This window comes from Myxine glutinosa, chromosome 8 (assembly GCF_964187855.1).
Source record: "Myxine glutinosa chromosome 8, kmMyxGlut1.1, whole genome shotgun sequence".
NCBI lineage: Eukaryota > Metazoa > Chordata > Myxini > Myxiniformes > Myxinidae > Myxine > Myxine glutinosa.
The window spans coordinates 94,215,937-94,240,498 of NC_136268.1; the positions used below are offsets into that span (position 1 = coordinate 94,215,937).

General features: G+C 43.2%; 1 protein-coding gene across 4 annotated transcripts in view; it reads left to right on the forward strand.

Moving 5' to 3' along the window:
* LOC137432724 (pre-B-cell leukemia transcription factor 1) overlaps positions 1 to 24,562 on the forward strand; it is a 209,598-nt gene that overhangs the window by 40,917 nt on the left and 144,119 nt on the right. The gene's annotated exons all lie outside the window — the stretch shown is intronic.

Genomic DNA, 24,562 nt, shown 5'->3' on the forward strand with positions numbered 1-24,562 from the left:
CCTTGCACTGCGGGTTTTACTTACGTTATCGACACTGAATCCGACGTACAAATCAAGGTGTGTGTTCTATCCATTCTGCTTTCACATATTTTCTCAGCATTTTTTCTTGAGCGGTTGCTGCTTTTTGTTGAAGGTAACTTTTAATGGCGATGATGACTACTACTTTTCCAGGTGCATTTTTAAAGCTTAGTTTTTATGCTTTCATGAACATTTTCAAAACCAAATCTTACTGGACTTGCTGATCACTGAGTTGCACATTTATCTCTCCCTGTCTCTCTCTCTCTTTCTCTGTTTCTGTCTGTACCCTATTGATACCGAGTAGGGCATTGCGTTCACTGCATGCCGATGTGTTACTGCCTGTTCTTGGCAGTACTAAGCCTAAGCGTAGGCCTTACAAATCATGAAATCTGAGCTTGCTGCCCCTCCACCACGCCTTTGTTTTCCTTTAATCCTTTATCTCTGTCTCCCCTGGTAACCAAGAAGACTTGGTCGGTGTGGGGTGGTGAGGTGGGTGTGGAGTGGTGAGGTTGGGTGTGGGGGGGGGGGGGGGGGGGTGGGTGGGTGGAGGGTGGCTGGTTTTACGAGCACATGTCTGATGAGCCTGCCTGTGGTGACCAGAAGCCTTTTCTAGAGCTGCCATTGTTTTCTTGCACAGCACTGTGATCTGTGCAAAGCAAAGCTCATTGTTCATAATCATAAAATGCTGTTATTTTTATCTCTGGAAATGTCATCACATATTAGACTCGCTTGCACTTTAAATAACAGTATGGATCGTACATTACAAAATAAGCCTGGGTTTAGAAAATAAAGAAAGAAGCCCTAGAACGATATTCAGATAAGATGAATGTGTTTTAATCCTGTTCATGAGGGGACTTTTCCTTTGATTATACAGCAGGTCATTCTGTGGGACATCTTGTGTATGCTGTTAACCTCACAAAGTGCATCAACAGTGCTCCAATGTGAGCACTTTCAACCAACACACATTACCCTCATTTTAGTTGCAGTCCGGCAATTTAAACCTCTCCGCTCGAATATAGACATAAACAGTCTGCTTCAGATATTGACAATGAAAGTGAGTGCCGACGTTGGATGCAGCACTCAACAAATCGCCTGTATTACGAATAATCATCTGCACAGGACACACATGGCTTGACTCGTTTTTCCAGCAGCACTGCAGGTGATGGTGAGACGGACAGATTCAGGTTTTAAGCTCGCGATGGTAACATAAAATTATAAAATAGCCATTTTGGTAAGCACTTTGGTTCCAAAGAGGTTGCAAACGATGGTTAAGGCGGTGGTTAAGGAACAACCGAGGAAATTGTGTTTTGGAGTTATTTGTGTACGACACACATTAAATTAGTGTTTTAAACTCCAATCCACAGATTACTGTATTCAATATTCTCCTCTCCTCCTAGCCCTCACCAATCTTTCCCTTCTCTATACGTCTCGTTCAAAACCCCTCCACCCTCCCTTTCCTCCTCTTTTCAACTCTACTCCCCTGATGTACACACTATATAGACAGTGCTTCATAGAGTTACCATGTAGGGTGCAAGCCCTTACAAATTATGCATGTAGGCTTGTTTGAATCTTATGAAAATTCCATAATTCTATAGCATTCGATTATATTTGTTTGCTTTTTATTTTTCCAACTGAGGGAAGATTGTAATGGAAAGGAAAAAAGAAAAAAGTTATTCCACTTATCCCAACAAGAGATAAGCTCATTGTGGTCACTGATTATTTGTCAGTGGAGGGGCTTTCTATTGCTGCACCTCAAGCAGAGAGGCAGTTTTCTCTCATTTTATACCCCACAGGATCAGTATGCCAAGTGGTGATAAAAATTGGTGACACCTGGTAATCGTGGGTGTTGCACAAAGATGGACTCGTGTGAAGTCTTGTAATGAAAGAGGGGGAATGAAAGATAGTCACGTGGAAGTGGGGAGAGGGCAGAGATGGAGGGGTGATGATGGTGACCCACACATATACACACGTATCATGTTACACTGATGTACCCGACAGCATCCTGCCATGCCGTGGATTGCTGGGCGAGCTTTAAATTAGCAATTGTGAGCTCGGGAATGGTCCGCTCCCCCCACGGGGGCCACTACAGCCACGGCTGATGGTGGTCGGGTTGGTATTCTCAGCATTGCTTGAGGCTGCGACTTTGTTTCCGGCACGCACAATTTTTACGGTCGTCATAAACGCATATGGAGCATTACATTGTACCTCTCATACAAGAGTGCGGATTCTGCTTGAATCTGTCTTTTCCTGTCCATTGAACGCCTTCTTTGTCTTGTCGTTTCCCACATCTTTCGATTTTGTAAAATTCTTTCCTTTTTCACTCACTTTGCTGTCAGCTCTTCTTGTTATCCCCACGCTTAGAAAAAAAAAAAAAAAAGGTGTGGCGGGGGTGGGGGTTGGGAGGTTTGGGAGAGTGGGGAAGGGGGGGGGGGGAATATTGTAATTGGCTCCTGTTTCTGTGTCTTCCATCACACTATCTCCTAAACCATTGTGCAGGGATTCACCAGGCTTGGTAGTTATGATCACTACATGGCAGGAAGGTATGGAAGAAGTATAATTTTGGTCCAGCTCCCTGGGATGTTGTCTAAGGGTCAAATATATATATATAAAAAAAATGCAATTAGGGGCACACTTTAAAACATTTTTTCATGAAACTTTTGTATCCAATCAACATTGGGGGATGCTTGAAATGCAATTTTTTGGATTTCACCTCTGGTTCATGCCCCAGGGAGTGGGAACATAGGGTCACGGGTGTAAAAACAGCCTGATTGTAATTCTCATTATTGTTATTCTAACACCTAACTCAGAATTATCTAGCGAGGGCAATTTTGTTCCAATTGGACAAACCTTAGTCATGTTATGGTGAAAAATGTTAAATTATCTATAATTAGGTCATGACCTTAAAATTAGTTAAAATATAAAAACATTACGTCAACACCACATTACGGGGTTGACATAACCTTTATTCCCATTATAGATGCAAACTTTTATTCCGAAAGACCCAGCCGGCTCCGAGTTACAACCTCGGACATTGGCAGAAAGAAAGGAAGAAAAAAACCCACCTAAATAGTGGTTTAATATTCCTTGGTGTCGAAGAAGCTCTGAGATGCCATTAAAATGGGGGGCACTAATTGTAAAAACAAAAAAATGTGGGGCACCAATTGCAGAAACAAACCCTACAACAGGTATAAGCCTCTCCTATCCTATATTGCATGATCGTTTTAAGGCCATTTTTCCCCGCTAGAGTGGGGGTTGGCCTTGCGGGCCCCATGACCTCATGGGGCCCTGTTTTGAGGCAATGTTTTTTTTTTTATGGCCGGATGCCCTTCCTGACGCCAACCCTTAGTCGCCTCTTACGATGCGCAGGGATATGGTGTACCTATTCTAAATCGGGGTACACACCGGATCATTCATCCCAGCAACCTGGTACTCAATTTGCCGACCTCGGAAGGATGACAGGCTGAGTCAACCCCCCTGGTGTTAATTCAGCGATCGACCGGGATTCGAACTCAGGATCCTAGGATCCCAAGCCTGCACCCTAACCGCTAAGCCAACACCAGGCTTAAGCCTCTCCTATCCTATGTGAAGCCATAAACAACCTTCCACTTTCTTAAGCAAGGCTTATTGACTTTTTATGATACTGTAATAAAATAATGCTATAAAATTCAATATAGTAATAAAATATCTAAGATTTTCTTTTTATTTGCCAAAATCCCACAATTTGCTGACTGTGATTTCCATGAATGATAACTTTGAGACTTAGTCCCAATAGTCCAGCTGATGGAGATACAACCTCAATGTGCGCAATAAGGTCATGGCTAAATACAGAGCACATAGATGGATTGCTAAAAATACCAGCTGTTGGTATTTAACAACATTTTTCTTCCTCCTCTTATGCTTGCCGAAGTCGCACACTTTTCACAATAAAAAAAAAGTACAAGCTTGGAAAGTCTCTGCCAGGAAAGCTGGATTTTCTAAAACCAGATGTGTTGAGAATAAAATGATGGCTCATTTGAAATGCTCTTCTTCCCAAGCTCCCCAGCGAATTAGAAAACATAACTTGAGCTTGCACGAGGAGTCAACTTTCCACTGCTTTTACAAACATTTTTCTGCCTCGTGGAGATATCACCTTGCTGAAGCAAATAACATTAATCCGTCATCAAAGAAGGTCTCCCAACATACACTATACATAACAACTCTACTAGAAGAGGAAAACACTGTAAATAGCAAAATGAAAAAGATATGGATGGGGTTGGCAAGTCAAGAGCCCACAAGTTTTGTTTTCAAGTACAAAGTATTTCAACTCGGGTTAGGTGGAAATTGAAATCAGAATTTTTGGACAGCAGCCCAAACACCTCATCATGCAACAAAATCTCCATCTCATAGCAAAGGGTCTGAATACTTATGTAAATGTGATATTTCAGTTTTTTATTTTTAATAAATTTGCAAAACTTTCTCAAATCCTGTTTTCTCTTTGTCATTATGGGGTATTGAGTGTAGATTGATGAGGGAAAAAATGAATTTAAACGATTTCAGCACAACGCTGCAACATAACTAAATGTGAATAAAGTGAAGGGGTCTGAATACTTTCTGAATGCACTGTGTATACAGTGCCTATAGAAAGTCTACACCCCTTTTCAAAATTTTCACCTTTTGTTGTCGTATAGCCTGGAATTAAATTGCATTAAAACAGACTTTTTCCACCGTTATTTACACATCGTAATCGACAACTTCCAAGTGAAAAATAAATTCTACAAATTTCAGAAAGATAATTAAAAAATACCCCAAAACTAGAGTATCTTGGTTCTTTCTGGTTTTGCACCCTCTGCTCTAAGCTTTGTCACCAACCTCACCCTCCCCCCAACTTGATTTATTTACAGATTGCACAAAGAGGGGGAAAATATAACATTTTAGCAGGCGAGGCATCGCATGACACCATGGGCCCGAACGCAGGCACATGGGGGCTGAGTTTGAAGAAGAATTATCGAAAGCAGACTTTCTCCGTAATGTTTTAAGAGTTTGAATAAAAAGGTTCTCGTTGAGTTTGAAGAAGATCTGGGTGGTGTATTTTTTTTTTTTTTTTTGTGTTGATTGCAATCTCATTGGTATTTGTGTTTCTCCATCATGCTTTGAAGAAGGAGAAGGGCTAATGCTTTGTTCATGCTGTTTCTCCGTATTCTGTTTGTTTGCAATCGCAGCAATGAAATTATGACAAATGGGAATAAAGTTGAAAAATCTTGCAACTTGAAAATACACCCTATCCTATGAAGGTGTGAATTAAGACGACAGTGCAGAATGAGAACAGCCTTGTTTACATAAATGCACTTGGTTATAAGAATCCTTAATGTTACCTTTTTTAAAATTGCACTCCAGATTTCAATACTTATATACTATAGTGTATGGGACTGATCCTCAAATCCAGATTTAGATTATATGCTTTAATTAGTCTGTGAGAGTAGATAGCATTTCCAAGCCAAGGCACATTTCAATAGGCCGAAACAAAATAGCGACTTAAGAACTCAGTGATGTTACAGATGGCTGACCGCCATTTTGATAAAGCTTATTTTGATGTTTTTTGATATGAGAACCCCGTTACAATCATCTTCAAAGAGGGTGTTTTAACAAGGACGCCTGTGACGCTGATAGGCTGCAACTGTTTCGACATTTGATGATGCTTTTAATAGTCATGATTGGTCTTTTTCACACTGATGAGTAAAATTATAGGGAACTCATGGCGATTGTGAATATAACACTTCTGTTTGGAGCAATTTTACCTCACGCCCCATGGAGCGTATTATTTAATTTTATATTGGGTTAATTTTTTTTTTTTTTCTGAATTATTTTCTGATTTCAACCTAGGTTTCGACATCATTATGTATGCCATGGTTTCCGATTGTAACAATATTGAATCAGATTTTGAATATCAGCTTTTAAGAAGCCTATATGATAATCTTGCCAGGGGCCAATCACCGTGAACCTAGAATCACACAGCCAATCAGCGTAACAGTGAACGGACGAACGGACAGCCATCGTTGTCTGTTATTATACTGTTATGGTGGAACGTACCGTACCCTCCGGCAGAGTACCACCATCCTCCGTTCCTGGATGGAAATTTAGACGGTCGAGCAACCGTTGGTAACCGCCGGACTAGTGCTAATTTTATTACGGCCGATCGTTAATCTGGGTGTGAGCAATGGCGGACCAATGGAAGAAAAGACAAAAGACATTCACGGACAGAGAGAAAGGAAATGTTGAACGATTTGATTTATTTGCAAATATATACAGTGCAACTTATCGATAGGAAAGTAAAAGGGACAAGAGGCAGAAACTTAGCTTAATTTATGCCTTATTACAATCACTACGAATAAGCACAACAAGGCGCCAACACATATTCACGGGGGAGCCTTGTTTACATAAAAGGAACGTTGGGAACCTGTTGCAAAATGGTTACAAGGTTTACCCGATGCTTCTCCTCGCGACGACCTTTTGTCTCGGTGTCGCCACTGAGCCGCACGAGCAGGTAATGGTGATCCCAGCACAAACACGAGCAGGTGAGAAGTGTTGGGAACCGTGCAGAGCGAGTGCGTCGGGAGTTGTGCAGAGCAAGTGCATCGGGAAGAGTGCCAGGGACACGTGGAGTAAGCACGTCGTGATCTCGTGCAGGGTATAAAGAGTGTGTCTTGGCCTCGTGCAGAAAGTGAGTGTCATGCACACGTACACCGAGAGGTAGTCCAGCTGCCAACAGAGAGCAATGAACACATGCAAAACAAGTAAAGGCCAAGGCCTTTTTTCGTGTGCACATGCAGCGAGAGGGAGCAGGGAGAGTCCAGACAAGAGAGCAATTACATGCAGGCACGTGAAAGGTGAGCAATGTTCAAAGCTAAGAGAGTGAATCATGTGCAGAGGCCTGTGAGAGGGTCCGGGCAAGAGCGGATGCACACGTGCTGAATGAAACCGGCAAAGAGAGCAAGAGAGAATGCATACACGTGTGCAAGTCGTTTTTGCTAGCCCTTGCCGAGGGTGGGGCTGCTGTTCGAGGGTGTCTGGGCTCCCGATTGGTGGATCCCATCACTCCGCCTCCACAAGCTCCCCTAAGGTTCCTCAGGCCCTGATTGGTGGGTTTGAAAAGTTCTCTGTCCACAAACCCTCTCGAAGGGACTTTTACCTGGTGCATATCCCATTGGTCTTTGGTTTGTCCTTCAAGACTTTGAATCAATAACTGTGGATGCAATATTGGTGCATCTGCCTGGCTAATTATCCCCTATGAGTGAAGGGCCTATCTTTCCCTTCCCCAATGCATAACGACATACTAACCCAAAATAAGGGGAAGGGCTAAGATAATGTTCTGCTAGGCAATAACTATTCTAAGGAACCGGAGTTCGTGGGGACACGGGGCATAACCCCCCCCCCCCCTTCCCTTAGTACATCAACTAACCCGGCATCCGCAACAAAAAAAAAATATATATATATATAAATCTTTGCAGATGCCGGGTTCGTTGATGTACTAAGGGGGGGGGGGGGGGTTTATGACATAAAGCACGAGTGTCCATCCCTGAACTACTCCCTCAGTTTTGGGGCTGGCACTGGCACTGCCAAACCTTCTGTGGAAACTTTTGGGGGTGTACTTATACTTGTGCTTACCTAAAATGGGGGGACTGAACATAAAATGTCCTATTGTTCTACAATGGTAAAACATATATGCATAGAAATGCCAATAAATAAAAGCTGATCTTCTGTACTCTTGCCTCGTATTCATATTTTGATCTCAAATCCAATTTTCTTGAGTATATATCACTAATAACAAATTTGACTTCACTGTTCCAATACTTACGGAGGGCACTGTATGTTGTTACCTATGGGCTTGGTAAAGCATCAAAGCACAGTTCGCGTCCCATAACAGTTGAAACTGCGGGATCTGTGAGCACTAATGTCCGTCTGCCACACAAGAACATTACGTCTGTTTTACTCGTTTCGCTTCCTGCATGGACAGCTTCCGTAGCGCACACTCGAGTCTATTTTAGAGACCTTATTAGAGACACTCAGATGTACTAACACAGTATTAAGCTGACTACGTTGCATGGTCACAGGCAAATTATTTTGTTGTGTGTTGTCCTGATGAGCTCCAACAATAATTAAATTGTTTGAATGAGCAAAGTCATAGAATCCATCATCACAGTTCATATCATCACAGTAACTCCTTTCTTTTCCCCAACGGCCTGATCTCAGATCATCAGTTCATATCCAGGCCTGGACATGCTACTTCTGCTCTCCCAACATTGGCCCTCAATGTCAGACATTAGATCAGGGCCGTCTCTCTAGAATTCCTCAAGCTTTCGATGGTCTGGCATCCCGTCTAGTTCTCCAAACTATGCTTATGGCATCCAAGGCCAACTCTATTCTTGGGTTACTGATTTCCTCCGCTCTTGTAGCCAATGTGTGACTCTCAATGGAATCTTTTCATCTCCTCCCCCTGTCCAGCCAGGAGTGCCCAAAGGCAGTGAGTATTCCAGGCCCCATCCTATTTCGAATCTTCATCAACGATCTCTCCAACTCTCTGGAAAATCCTGCTTATCTCGTTGCTGATAATTCCACCCTCTGCCATAGCATCTCGCATCTTTGAGATAAGCATGCAGCAGCCTCTTCTCTCTCTATAAACCATGATAGAATCAGGAGCTGATCCAACCATTTGGAATTTGTCTTTCAACTCTGACAAATGTCATGCTTTCACTCTGGCATCTCCTGCCATTAATCTGAGTCTCTGGGCCTGTTATTCATCCATCACAAACAGGTCGTTGGTCTGTTTTCTTCTACCAACTCTCTTGTCTTTCTCCCTTTGCTCTTTCCTTGCCCTGACCCCTCTTAGATAATTATTCATGATAGATATGTTGTAACAATTGCCTCAGACAGCTAGGTAGTCTCTTTGTCTGTTAGTCTCCTTTGGAGCCTTGCGTCTTCTGCCCCTTCCGTGCTCTGGCTCCACCAGGTTTCTGCAGTGCGCACAGGGTCTGCTAGTAACCGACTTCTGGTGAAACTCTCAAAATCCAAGCTCACTGCTCACCTCCACTCATTTGTTATTTTCTCTTGCCTGTGCAACAACTTCTTTGGTCTGCTCAATTGCATTTTTCTCTTCTGGGTTTCAATGTGGTGAATGGTTGTTCACCACTTCAGGTCACCCCCATCCATACTTAATGAATGACTGGAATAGTAATTAGTTTCTCTTTTGCTAATATGCACATGAAAAGTGAAGGGAGACATTATTTTTCCGCAGGTTACTCTCTCTCCCTTAATCTTCCCGTTACTTGCTCAAGCATGACATGAGATGTCATCCTACATGAGGTGTCAATCTTCTGAGATCGTTGTGTTTGTGCTTAGGCATTTGGCTAACACATAGCTGTCAACATGTTTCTTACTTTTGTTTTTGAGTGGAAGGATTATGGCAGCTGGTTGGTGATGGAGACAGGGAGGCAGTAAGAAGGGGGTGGGGTTGGTGGGGAGGTGGGGGGGGGGGGGGTTAGGGTAGGGGGAGGTTTTGGGGAGGTGTTGTGGGAAGGGTAGAGTTGTTGTTCGAGATGATGGGAATTAAACAGAGAGTCATTGGAAGAAGGGCCAGCATCCCTGCTGGCTTTTTAATTTGCGCTCACTGGAGCTCACGAGAGCAAGGAAAAGGGGTAACCACCCCCCCCTCCCCCACTCAAACAACAAACAAAGCAATGCAGCAAAAGTTTATTTTAGCGTCCGTCCGAGAGTTGAGTGTAATTGAAGCGCCAAAGGCATTTCACAGATCTCGCTGTCTTCACATCATCAAACCAAATCAACCTTTTTTTTTTCTCTTCCATCTCTCCTGGCCCTTTAAACCGCCGACTTTGCTATGGCTGCCCGCAGTCGTTTTAATTGCAACCCCCTCCCCTCCATGATTCTTTCTGCTACCTCCCATGAACTCTCTAATTCTCAGCACGGTTCCTTTAATCCACAAGGCAATGGAAGCATTAACATAGTACTCCTCATGTGCCTTTCCTTGCCTCCAAGTGTGACATTATTACTTTCTTCTTCTTACACTCTCACTGTTTGTTACTCTTGCTTTATCCTTTGCACTTTTTTGTGTGCAAATCTCAGCATTGCCTGAGGGAAAGGAAAAAGGAAAAGGGGAAAAGGTGGAAAAAGGAAAAGGAAAAGGAAAAGGTGTGGGGTTCAAGAGAAAACTTAATTGTACCGTTTGAGAGATAGAAGGAAGGATTTTTTTCAGTACTATCAAACAGTAGTGTAAATAATCACATCTGTTTACAAATGTTCACATTTTCAAAGATGATGCTCTCATCAGCAAGACAAGCTGGTTGATACACGACTAAAGCAAATGGTACCAACCTTTAAAGACTGATAAAGGAAGAAAGACGAGAGAAAAGATGAAAGACAACTGCCCTCCCCTATTGCAATCAAAGGGAATAAAAGGAAGGGGTTCATGCCGTGCGACAGGGCCGTGTGGAACGAGGCGGCAGAGTGTGACGCTTTGCATTTGTTAATGGCATTTCTGCCGCAGACGGTGGGAAGCCATCGACATTTGCATAACGTAGGGGGGCTCCTGTCAAGGAGACTGGCAGCAGCAACGACGGGAAAATGTGCTCGACGGTTGCACCATTTCCAATGAACAGGCGCAACGGTTTACATTCGTCTGACCATCCTTTTTGCTTGTCCGACTGGCTGCAACGGTCAGTCGTCCACCTACCAAGAACAGCAGAAGCCATAATTTGCTTATTTGTTGTTACAATCTGTTTTTGGTGGATACTTGGAATGATATTGTTTCATGTATTTCTATAAAACGGAAATATAAGGTACTGTATCCACAAACTGGCACTGGCATCACATTTGTGTGTAACACTGTAACCATCCATTATAGGGGGTTTGGAACATTTTGTCCGAATGCTGCAGCCAGTGACAACCGTGTTTGCATGTAGGGTTCGGTGATAAATGCACGTTTTGAAGAATTTGGCCCCGATCTCTCTGTAGGATGCGGTTTGTGAACAAAAGAGTGCTGGCTGGTTAGGCTGAGATTGGTATTGCTGCTGAAATGTGACGGTGCATTTACACAAATCGTCACTTTGTCAAGGCCTTTAATTTACCTGAATCATCAGACTGCCTTTTGCTTTCTTACCTTGCTAGCGAAAAGACCTGTCGAGCATTGGTGGATATCATTGGCTGATTGATAAAAAAAAAAACATAAGGGTTTTTTTTTTTTGTTTTTTTTTTTGTATACAAGATCGAGGCTCGTGAAAGAGCGAACATTAATCACACAGAAAGACAAACAGACACACAAAACAAATAACATCGGGAGCGGTAGACAAGATGGGGAGAGAGGGGGAAGGACACAAACACAACATTTGAGAGCAGGGACTGAGAGACATGGAGACATCGAGAGAACTGTGGGAGGGAGAGGGCTTTGGGGTGGAGGCATGGGAAGGGGGGGGGGGGGGGGAGTGGGAGAGGTATAAAACATATGGACACTGCCAAGACTTCCAGGAAAGAAGTTGGAATTTCAAACAAGGTGGATCTGGGGTGAATTAGTGGGGGTAGAAAAGATCAAGGTTTTGGATGGGGGAAGATAAGAGATGGTGGTGAACAGCTGTTTTGAAGACCTGGAGGGAGGAGTGTGATTGAAGTGAGTGTGGGAGTTTGTTCCAGAGGCGGGAGAAAAGAGGAATGAAAGAGTGAAGGTGAGCAGAGAGCCGAGATTTCGGCAGTTTAACCATCAGAGGGTGGCTGGCAGATCTTGTGCGACCTGTAGGAATATTTGGGGGACAGAGCACAGAGAGAGCTGGGGGAGCAAGGCCGGAGAGGAGTCGGTAGAAGACAGAAAGACCACCTACCTGCCTGCGGTGAGTGAGTGAAAGGCCCTCAGAGATAGCTTCATCGCGGGAGATTCCAATGATTCTGAAAGCTTTGGATTCAACAGCGTGAAGCCGAGCCAGGTGTGAGGCAGGAGCACCAGCCCATAGGGGAGAACAGTATTCCATTGAGCTGCGGATGAAAGCCTTGTATGTGGTGAGGAGCTCGGGTGTGCCTAGGAAGGACTTCGCACGACGGAGGATGCCCAGTCGGCGACTGGCTTTGGAGGCCAGCTTGGAAATGTGGTTTTCCCAAGAAAGATCATGGCAGATGGTGAGACCCAAAAGCTTGAGCGACAGAACTTCTTGGAGAGGATTGTTGAGAAAGTAGATGGGAGGGTTGTCCAGTCGATCTTTTCCGAGAGACATAGTAATAGTGTGAGATTTGTCAGGATTGAAAGACATGTTCCACATGTTTGACCAATCTGTGATTTTGTCCAGGTCTTCAGAGAGTGAGGAGGCTGCAGACTGCCGATCTGAGGGAAGAGGAATGGAGCGGCAGAGAGTGGAGTCATCAGCAAAGAGATACAGAGGATTTTCCAGAGAGTCGGAGAGATCATTGATAAAGACCAGAAAAAGCACAGGGCCCAGCACACTGCCTTGGGGAACTCCAGCCTGAACGGGAAGGGGAGATGAGAGAAATCCATTCAGGGCCACACGTTGACTACGACCAGAGAAGAAGTCCGCAAGCCATGCATGGAGATTTCCATGGATACCATAGGAGGAGAGTTTGGTGAGCAGAGCTGGGTGCCAGACTGTATCGAAGGCACGTGATATGTCAAGGGAGACAGCTCTGATTTCCTGTTTGGCATTGAGGACCTCCATCCATTGTTGAGACAGCAGAAGCAGCATGTCCAGAGTAGAGTGACCTGGTCTGAAACCAAATTGATGATCAGAGATCAAGCCATTGGAGAAGAGGAAATATTTCATATCCGAAGCAATGATGGATTCCATGACTTTGCTGATAATTGGGAGCAGGCTGATTGGTCTGTAGGTGCAAGGATCTGTTTTTGCACCTTTTTTGTGTAAAGCGGTAATGTTTGCTGATTTCCAGGATGCTGGCAGATGACCTTGAGCAAAGGAAAGGGTGAAAAGAACAGAGAGAGGGTGAGATAGAGCGGCAGAGCAGGATTTTAGGACCCGTGGGCTGATGCCATCTGGTCCAGTTGCAGAATCAGAGTCGAGGTTTGACAAAAACTCCTCCACCTTGTCAGGAGAGAAGGTCACAGAGTCCAGGAGCAGTTTGGTTCGACTGGGAAAGGTGGGAACAGAGAGAGATGGGTTTGGGACTAAGGATTTTGAGGCAAACACAGAGTTGAGGCATTCGGCTTTGTCACGTGCGATGTCAACTGTGTGGCCATTTGAGGTAAGGGAGGGGATGGAGGGGGAACAAACACCAGAAACGGATTTGACCAGACGCCACCAGGATTTGGAGGAAGGAGACAGGTTTGAGAGTTCATTCTTGAGTGAGGAGAGATAGTGCTTCCTGGCACTCCTGAGGGTAGACACACACTTGTTCCGAGCTTGGTGGAAGGAACTGAGATTTCCTTCAGTTGGATTAGCCTTCCAAGAGGCAAAGGCAAGTTGTTTCAGGGCAACTGCCTCACCACAAGATTCAGTGTACCATGGACGGGAGGAAGGGTAAGACAACTGAAGGTGAGATGGGATAAATCTGTGCATGAGAGAGATCAGTTTGCTTTGGAAGAATTCCCAGGAAGAATTGATGGCAGAGGCAGTGGAGATGGGAGACCAATCCAGACGATTGATGGCTGCTTGAAGACCGTCCCAGTCGGCCTGAGTGAAATGCCAGACTCGTCGACGCTGAGGAGGCTCTCTGAGAATGGCCAGAGAGATGTCCACTTTGACAAGCACATGATCAGAAGAACCGATTGGAGCAGAAGAAGAGCAGCAGACATTAGCAGGGAAGTTAGTCATAACCAAGTCTAGAAGAGAAGATACTCCATTGGCTGAGATCCGGGTCGGGAAATTGACAGATTGTGTCAATCCCAGTGAGTCACAGAAGTCCTTTGCTGAGGTGCCATGACTGGTGAGAGAGGAACCCACACCCAACCTGGTGGCATGATGACAATTGAAGTCACCACATATGAGGAAGAGAGAGTTGGGATGAGTGGATAGAAGTTGGTCCATGTTGTCAGACAGTGAAATGTAGATGGAGTCATCACTGTTTGGGGGACGGTACAGAACACATATGAACAAAAGGTGGGAGCGGAGAGGAAGCCGTAGCCAGAGGTACTCCTGGGGGTGAGGAGGAGAGAGGGCAGTGCAAGGAGAGTGAGGAAGAGAGTTTTTGATAAAGATAGCCACCCCACCACCAGGCCGAGGCTCAGGTCTGTCATACCGGAGGAGGGAGTAACCAGGAAGAGATATTAAGGAATCAGAGACATCTTGAAGGAGGAAAGTCTCTGTTAAGCAGATCAAGTCTGGATTGTCAGAAGCAACCTGTATGGAGAGATCAGTCAGGTTTGAGCGAAGGCCCCGGATGTTTGAGGTCCATACCGTTAATGAAGAGAGAGGGGGAGCATCGGGTACAGGACAGGGGAGGGGAGGAGTAGGGTAAGATGAAGGATGAGAGGGGGAGGTAGGGAGAGCAGTTGTTAGTGTGTCAGCGATTGCAGAAGAGTTCCAAGAAAGGGAAGGATGAGGAGGATGAAAGGTTTGAAGGTGAATGGATGAGGCACAGAGAGGGGTTGTTTGAGGGGGGGCAGAGGAAAGAAGAAGGGGTGTGGAAAAGACGAGGATCCAATATCCTGTTGGTGTTAAAAACGTCATTTGATATAAGAGCTGTCTTTCAAAAGCATGTCTTGGCTTATGCGTAAAAAAAAATCCCATTTAAAAACTCAAAGGGCAGCGTGATCTCGTTGACCAAATTGACATTTGTCAGGCACGATTTCTTATCGTGGAGACGTGTTGGCGTTTGCGAGCTACAGTGCCTGAGCTATCCCTGTAACGCTACTTGAATGGATGTCGATGGTGCATTTGTGAGCACATGACCCCTGTAGGACCTGAGCTAATGGCAGAGAGAGGCGTGCGAGGTGCGATGTGTAGGAAATCAAACTGGAACAAGAAAGAGCAATCGGAGATTGCAGACCCTTGCCAGGATGTGTTTTCAGTGGTTTTTAAGGCTTTTGTGTTCAAAACAAATATGGCGGCCGAACCACGTGACCAATGACGTCATAATTATTTATTTTTCCTCCACCAATTTATCTCTAGATGCTCAAGAAATTTCATCTTGATCGGATGAAGTTTTGTACTTGTCGAATTATGACGTCATAATGGAGGCACCTATGACATCATCATGAACATATTTTATTCCCCATGGAAAGTTCTTTACAATGAGCCATGTCTCAATTTCTTCTATGCAGCGCTTTCAAAGATAGAGGTGCAACGTTTTTGGTTTTTCCAAGATGGTGCCCATGCCACGTGATGTATGACGTCATAAGTATAATTTCAAAATCCTACAGGTGGACTTGCACATATGGTGAAAAATTCCTGTCAATCGGACCAACGGTTACAGAGAAAATCATATTTATTCTGTGCGGACAAACACACAAACACAGACAAACAAACAAATGAAAAATCACTCATAGAGCGACACTTGGCAAAACAGAACAAAGGCGAATGGCACTCAGTAGAGCATACTTTTGATCTCAAAAATAATTAGTGGTTGAATTCAGTGACCTGATAGGCAAATCGTTTTCAAAGTTCAAGTTAATTGGATGAAAATTGACAATTTTGGATATTTGGCCTATGTTGACCTTTTGGCCTATGTTGATCTCAAAAATAGTTGGTGGTTGAATTCAGTTAGCTGATGACAATCCTTTTCAAATTTCAAGTCAATCGGATGAAAATTGAGGATTTTAGAAATTTGAAAAAGTGGTTGACCTTTGGCCTATGTTGACCTTATGACCGATGTTGATCTCAAAAAAAGTTGGCAGTTGAATTCAGTTAGCTGATATGAAAATCCTATTCAAATTTCAAGTCAATCGGATGAAAATTGTGGATTTTTGAGAAATTTGAAAAAAGTGGTTGACCTTTGGCCCATGCTGACCTTTTGACATTTTTACCTCAAAAATATATAGGATTTTGTTGGACCACGAACTCTACCATTTGGTGAAGTTTCGTGGATCGGTTTAAAATTGTGACCTGTAGGCAAGTATAAGTGAGCGGACAGACAAACACACAAACAAACACAAACCAGAGTGATCAACATACTTGCAAAAAATACAAATTTTTTTTTTTTTTTTTTTTTTTTTTTGGCAAGTAACAAACGGACTCAAATGCAATACCTTCTTCTCTGGCGAGGGTAATAAGTTAAGGGCAACACGACTTCTCTCTCTGCACCTTTGTCACAATACAGGTGCTGGCGATGAACAGTCGGACATGGTCGATTGGCCGTATATTGTGTGTGAATTGATAAATGCAAAATTACTCGCATGTTTTTCTTATTGAAGTGAATCCTTTTTTCTGCTGGGGCTGGGGAAATATTTCACAAACGTCATTGCTTACTGATATACACGAGAGCTGCACTCCATTTGGGTTTGTCTGCTGAAGCCATGAGATCGGATACTTGAATATTTATTGTAGGTCTTTGACACTGCCTTTCTTTTTGTATGGACATCTTTCAGTTGGTAGTTTATGTTTGGTGCAAGTTATTTTGCCCTTCATCCTGGAACCTTAATGTTTGGTTTGGAATAACAGCTTTGTAGGTAAGGAGGCACAAAGCTCCAGGGAGTTTGTGCCTCCTGCAAGAGCTGCACATATGCACTACAACTACAACTTGTACTTTAATGGCCCCATTTGTTCCTACTTCTTGTTGGATTGGCTGGGGAAAGTATTTGGCCCAAGTCTTTCATGAACTAGCTTTTTTAGGCCTGATGCTCGAGTGGAGTTTCTTATCGCAGTGAATCCTAGGTTCCAATCCCATTGCTTTTTGTAGGAATTTATAATTTGTTCAGGTTACTGGTGATAACTCACACTTTGTGAAAGACACCATTCTTTGTGAAAGACACCGCAATCTTTACCATCCACCAGATAATGAATGCTACCGTAACAGACGGGACACCCAACTTAACGTCCTGCGTAGGGATGGCACACTGATGCAAGACCCGGCCTGCAAAGCAGTGAAAAGAAACAGACGAGGAATATAAATTGTATAATTACCCCACATACGGAACGCAAAGCGGGGTTAAGCAATTGGTTCTGTCTGTCTGTCTGATAGACTTCAGTCTATGATCGATGAACTACATCATGTCAATTGCTTTAGACTTCAGTCTATGATCGATGAACTACATCATGTCAATTGCATTTTATATTTTGAACAATGTAGAACATCAATCGGAACATGAACCTGCAGTTTCGAAGTACTTTCGTTCTGAATTTGGTAAATTGAACGAAATCTCGTCCTAAGCACGCATGCACACTCGGTGTACCATTTGCTTCGGTCTGTCTCTGTCTGGCAGTCAAACAAAATTGAAAATCATTTTGAAGGCGGAGTAACAGCAAGATTGACATGAAATTGCAGCTCGTCACCCTTCCCATCACCTTTTTCCTCAAAATGCACAGGATAATGTCTTCTATGAACTCTATAGTAGAGGTTATGTTTTCACCCCTGTCTGTCTGTTTGTTTGTCTGTCTGTGAACAAGATATCTCAAAAAGTTGTGGATGGATTTGGACGAAACTTGGTGAAGAGGTTTTGTGTATGACAAGGACTAATCGATTCGATGTTGGTGAAGATCTGTATCTATATAGAATAATTTAAGTGATTCTTAATCATTTAAGACATAGGGCCAAAAACGATATATAACAGGATGTCTCAAAAAGTTATGGATGAGTTATGACAAAACTAGGTGCATAAATTATTGGTTAGGTGACGAGGACAAGCCGATTATACTTGGTTCAGGTCGGGATCCAGATAGACCTATCAGTGGGATAGAAAAGGTAAACTGTTCACTTGGTGGAGGTTTGCTCTATACCTAGTGCCATTGTAGTTTAGTTTGTCTTAATTTTTTTTTTTTTTTAAACATTTCAAACTTTTCTAAGATATTTTTTATGTAACTTTTAAACCACCAAACGCTAAAATCAACTTTCTCTGAAACTCTTAAATGGCCAAACTCTTCGACTCTTAAACCACATTTTTAGGATGAAGAAAAAAAAAATTGAATGCTTACAACATTCTGAGTTGTTGAGGAGTATGACGGTCATTTGTGCTCATTAAAATGTATTGTTGCAGTGTCTGGAGGTTTGAAATCCCGCTCCTGAACTCCAAAATTGTTACGGCTTGGGGTTCGGGGTCTACTACGAGGGTGTTAACCTCCGTTCCCTCCCGAACTTATCGAACCTGCGGCTAACGTGCACGAATAACTTTGTACGTCGGCAGGTTGCGAACCAGCAACTACGAGCACCAATTGGTCCACCGCGTGATAGCAGGGTCCATCGTCTAACTCAGCTTACCTGTACCACGTGACGGTTTCAATCGGGGAACGTACCGTACACACCCTCCGGCGGTGTACTACTTTCTTTTGTTCCTGGATGGAAATTTAGATGGTCGAGCAACCCTTGGTACCCGCCGGGCTAATGCTAATTTTGTTAACGGCCAATCGCTACTATGGGTGCGAGCAATGGTGGACCGATGGAAGAAAAGACATTCACAGACAAAGAGAAAGGAAACGTTTAACTATTTGATTTATTTACAATTATATACAGTGCAACTTATCGATAGGAAAGAAAAAGGGTCAAGAAACAGAAACTTAGCTTATTCTATGCCTTATGACGATTACTACGAATAAACACGACATGGGCCCAGCACACATTTACGGGGGAGGGGGTGGCGAAAACGAACGTTGGAAACCTGTTAGCACAACGGCCATGATGTTCCAGGTGCCTCTCCTCGCGACGGCCTTTGTGTGATTGTTGGAGTTTCCATTTGGGTGGTGTACACACGTGGGTGTTGTGTTTGGGATTGAGTGTTGTTGTTTGTTGCTTACCTTATCCAGCTGTTTGTACCATCCAGTTTTTGCCATTAGTAGAAGAGGTGTGTATTGTGTCGGTATGTTCACTGTCTCCCCAGTTAGACCACACTCTCGGCTCCTGCTGTGAAGCGGGTGAAGTGTCGCCTGAGACTGAGTCTGCTCTTGCTTATTTCCTCAAATTTGCGGAGATCTAGTTTTACTTTTCGGTTGGAAGAGCCTTTCTTTCTGTAAAAATGTATAATCCCAACCTCCCCAATCTTTTACTTTTACTATATATGTAATTTTTTTTTGGGAGGGGGGGGGGGAGGGGGGGGGGGAAGGGCAGGGGCAGATGGGGGAGGAGGATGAGAGTTATTATTTTTTTGAGGATGTAAGGTTTTTGTTTTGTAAAACATGTTATTTTCATTTGGTAAAGTGATAATGTAATGAACGCAACGTGCACTGTACGGCTATAATGGCGGGGTTCAAAGGAATGCTTCCAAATGGCGTTTTGTCGATGTCATCAAATCGCATCATGTTGGGTTTACATTGAAAAACTACGCAGTGACTCCTGGGTGATTATACTGCAAATTCTGTGTTCTGATCCCACTTGTTGTGTTGATTTGTCCATTGTGTACTATTGTCCTTGTAATTCTTGTAAAAGTACAGCGATGTCTCATAATGTGACACATATACAATGTCTTGCATATACACATTAGTTAATCAAAGAAATAAATACGGCGCACCTCCCTGTGTGCCTTTAGTCGAGGTACTGTACCGACTGGCTTTGTATGTTTGTTTCATTACAGCTTTGGTTGTTGTGCGATGCTGGTTGGATTTTTGGTGTTGTGTGGTACTTTTACCATTGGTGCATTATCTGTGCTTGTAGTTCATGAGTGTTCCATGGTGTGATATTCTTGGAGCCGAAAATGCATTTGCCGTTACACAGTCTGGAATCTGTAGAACTCGCCAGGTTCTATTAACCACCTGTATAAGCAAACACCATTATATTTCTATTTTATACCACTATGGATCAGCTCCTCATGTGCGTACTTGCACAATACCTCTTGATCATTCCTCCTCACATATAAATTTGTTTATCCACCTGGAAAGGAGTAGCATGGATGTTTACAACATTGATGTACAGTGTGTGCTATTCATTGTGATGCTGGTGCCGTCTTGTTGCCCTTATGGGTAAACCATGTGAGAATGTTTTCTGGCTTATATTAAGGTCGGCGCAATTTGTATAGTCAAACGACGAGTACCCAATGGCCTACTCACTTCAAACATACTGTGGTATTTTAATGTTTATCAGTTTGTGCTAAACCAGCTTTTAAAGCCTTTATGATAAGACGTTGTGTCGTACTATGCAACACCCTGCCTGATATGTGTTAGGCTGAGTTTTTCTTTTGTTTAGGAGTCGGACCCTCACGTTAGGAATTAAAACCCCGTTAGATGGGCCGGTGGTGAAATTGCCACCAAAGGAACTATGTTGAGTTTTGTTGTTCATCGACAGATGTGTAAACATTATGTCTTATTTATTTTCGTTCCACGATGTATTTGTCGAGTGTAATGAGTGCTTGTTTGGAACAAGTTGTGCAGAATTATTGTTCAATTTTACAGGACATTTGCAGTCCCTACATTTGCGGGATCTGCATATTCGCGGTTGATAAATCGTGACCTGCTTCTACATTTGCGGCCTTGTTCCCTGCGTTTTTGCAGGGTTTTTTTGGGCAAAAAAACAAATTTCCATGAACTGTGAGCATGACGGACACATTTCTAAAACGTATCTTTCACCAGCCACACACAAAGCAACTGGACACAGGCAAAAAACACATCTTCCATGAGCCGTGAGCATGACGATCTATATTCGAAGCCCTGTGTTTAGCGTTTTCACGGCTTTTCGTGGCCACATCAAAATATTTTAACCATGCTAAAGTGACCTTTGCGGGATATTCCACCATTCACACTGTGAACATTGCTTTGCGGGATATCCCACCATTCACACTGTGAACATTGCTTCGCGGGATATCCCACCATTCACACTGTGAACATTGCTTCGCGGGATATCCCACCATTCACACTGTGAACATTGCTTTGCGGGATATCCTACCATTCACACATTGAATAGCTTAGTGGGATATCTCACCATTCGCACTGTGAACATTGCTTCGCGGGATATCCCACCATTCACACTTTGAACAGCTTAGTGAGATATCTCACCATTCACACTGTGAACATTGCTTCGCGGGATATCCCACCATTCGCACTGTGAACATTGCTTCGCGGGATATTCCACCATTCGCACTGTGAACATTGCTTCGCGGGATATCTCACCATTCACCCTGTGAACATTGCTTCGTGGGATATCCCACAATTCGCATTGTAAACATTGCTTCGCAGGATATCCCACCATTCACACTTTGAACAGCTTTGTGGGATATCCCACCATTCACACTTTGAACAGCTTCGTGGGATATCTCACCATTCGCACTGTGAACATTGCTTCATGGGATATCCCACCATTCACACTGTGAACAGCTTCGCGAGATATCCCACCATTTACACTGTGAACTGCTTCGCGGGATACCCCACCAGCTACATAACATGTCATCTACTGCAAGTTACGGTACAGAATGAAAACATTCCACCTCATGTATTTGTGCAATTAGCTGTCCCCTTTTGCCCCCATTGAAACAATGCCCCAACGTTCATGGATTTTCCTCAAGGTTCGTGGATTTTCCTCGATGTTTGTGGATTTTCCTTGACGTTTGTGGATTTTCCTTGACGTTTGTGGATTTTCCTTGACGTTTGTGGATTTTCCTTGACATTTGTGGATTTTTCTCGACATTCACAAATATTCCTCGACATTCATGTGGTTCTCCATGAATCATGAACCATTGGGAACCTATCCCCCCTCCAATTGCTCCAAAATTCGCAGATCTGACATTTGCAGCATTTTCCAGGACCCTATCCCCTGTGAATGTTGGGGTCTGACGGTACTGTATTAGACACAATGTTGAAGGATTTATTATCCCCACGCTTTTGAAAAACATGGGGGGGTTATTGGAATTGGCTCCGTCTGTCTGTCTCTCCATCTGTCCGTCGGTCTATATGTCCTTCTGTCAGTTCACCCATCACACTATCTCCTCATAAACGTCAGTGCAGAAATTCATCAAACTTGGTTGTTATTATCAACACATGGCACTAAGGTGCAAGAGCAGTATCATTTTTGCCCCGCCTCCCTGAGGTGGAGTCAAGGTCAAATATCAAAAATGCAGTTACGGGCACATTTAAAAACATTTTATAATGAAACTTTGTATATTACATCAACATTAGGGGACGCATAAAATATGTAACGATTTTTGTTTTAGCTTTGACCTCTATTTTATGCATCAGGGGGTGGGCACTTGGCTTCACGGGTCAAAACGGGGGAAAAATAGTGAATTCTGGCAGAACCTTTGGCCAACTTTCAAATTTGCTTTTGGTGGGAAACGTGGGGATTTGTGATGGTGTGCTATCAACTTCACTCTCACTATCTTTGGGGTTGTGATAGTGAAGTTCATCCAGGGGATATGTTGGCATCGCTTCTACTGGTTATACCTTTCTATGCCTCTGCCGACGAAGTCACCAGAGGCATTATGTTTTCAGGTTGTCCGTCCGTCTGTCCGTCCGTCCATGATAGGTTTTCGTTACTGTGATAACTTAAGAACGGCTAAAGGGATCTTAGCCAAACTTGGCACAGGTATGTATAATGAGGTAAAGATGAACTGATTAGATTTTGGGTTTATGAGGTCAAAGGGCAAAGGTCAGAGGTCATGTTAGGTAAAATTACTGTTACCAGTGATGGGATTCTGGCCAAATTTGGTACACTTATGTTGAATGATGTAAAGATGAACTGATTAGATTTTGGGGTCAACAGTTCAAAGGTCATTGTCTGTAATAGGTCTATAACTTGAGAATGGCTGAAGTGATCTAATTCAAGCTTGGTACAGGTATGTATAATGATGTAAATATTAAGTGATTAGATTTTGGGGTCAAAGGTCAAATCTGTAATAGGTCTATAACTCGAGAATGGCTGTAGTGATCTAATTCAAGCTTGGTACAGGTATGTATAATGATATAAAGATTAACTGATTTAATTTTGGGGTCAATAGGTCAAAGGTCAGAGGTCATTTCAGGTAAAAATGTGCTAACTTGGGCACAGCTGAATGGATTTAAATCAAACTTGATACAAGTATTATAATGATGTAATAATATGGGCGGAGGCATATCAGGCGAGATCGTTACGTCGAAGAGTGCCGTTCTAGTTTCATTAAGCCCTGAGCATTAGAAATGTACAAATAAAATGGTTTTAATTAGCATCATTTTCATTTTACTCTATCCATAGGTTTGGTTTTAGAAATGTTTTATTCGGCCTTTCCGCTGCTCTCTTTAAGGGTGTTGTGCCGACAGTGTTTGTGTTTGTTAAAGCCTCACGATGCCCCACAGGCGCTTGGTGCTTCGTTCACTCTGCGTACTTGCTATGGTGGACTCGTACTCATCGCAGACTAAAAACCTGCACAGTTTCACTGCACGTATTCTGTTATTGTTAGATAACATTAGTGTGCACAAGACAAAGCGTACCACCTCGACTCTGCTCGGGCAGCTGCTTTGCGTTACACTTTATCCCATCTGCCATAGCAACTGCAACAACAACAAACACGGGTCCACGAAGCATCATCCATCCTTTGGTGTTTTCGCTTGTGTGCTCACCATGCAGGCTATTTGTGTCTCTCTCTGTCTGTCTGTCTGTCCCTTGCCGAGTTGATGTTTGTGATTGGAGCATCTGCTTGGTTATCTGAGGACCACTGGTTTGAATCTCCTGTTTGCTGTACCCCATCTGGAAACGTTTTGAGCTTTGGAAAGCCAAATTGTGTTCTGATTGGCTGGACACTTCCACGAGGGTGAATGACTGAAAAAGGTTGTGGCCATTGGGGTTATAGAGTATGAGCAGTTGGAATGAAGATGTGTAGACCATTCGTTTTAACTGAACACAAAGACCAGCCTGGATGTCCAAAAGCTTGTTGAGTTATGCGAATGCAATAAAATGAGGGAAGTTTTATTTTTACCTGGACTTTAAGTTATTTATCATTGGTTTGATGGGGACATTGTGATTGTTTATCACCGTTTCAAAAGTTTATGGCTCACAAATTAATAAATATATTATTGTTTTTAAACACAAACTCTCACTTGCCTTTATCTGCCCTGTTTATCTGCCTTGTTTATCTGTACAGGGTGGGCAGAACGTCTTGATACTCCCCCCATCCGCCCCCCCTCCCCATCCCCTGCCCTCTTCAAATAGAGGTGGTGTACATGAAAGATTTTATGACATAACGCTGATGAATAACCCTGAAAAAGAAGAAACACCTTTACTAACACGTGGAAAACTAAATTGTTCACATAAGCTTTATATATGGGGGTGGGGAGGCTGTGCCCATAATTTCTCCCCACCCTGTACATCATCAAAATGGCCGTCTCTATGAGCCTGTGCTTGGTTTGTTTCACTTTAAAGACCCAAATCGTACATGCTCTCAATGTTGAGAAATCCTTTGAATATCTGTTTGCCCATTATAAAGCTTTCCCTTTGTGCATTAATGTGTGTTCTTTCATCAATGAGCTTGTGATTTTTTTTTTTTAAACGAAGGGTTAAAACACCA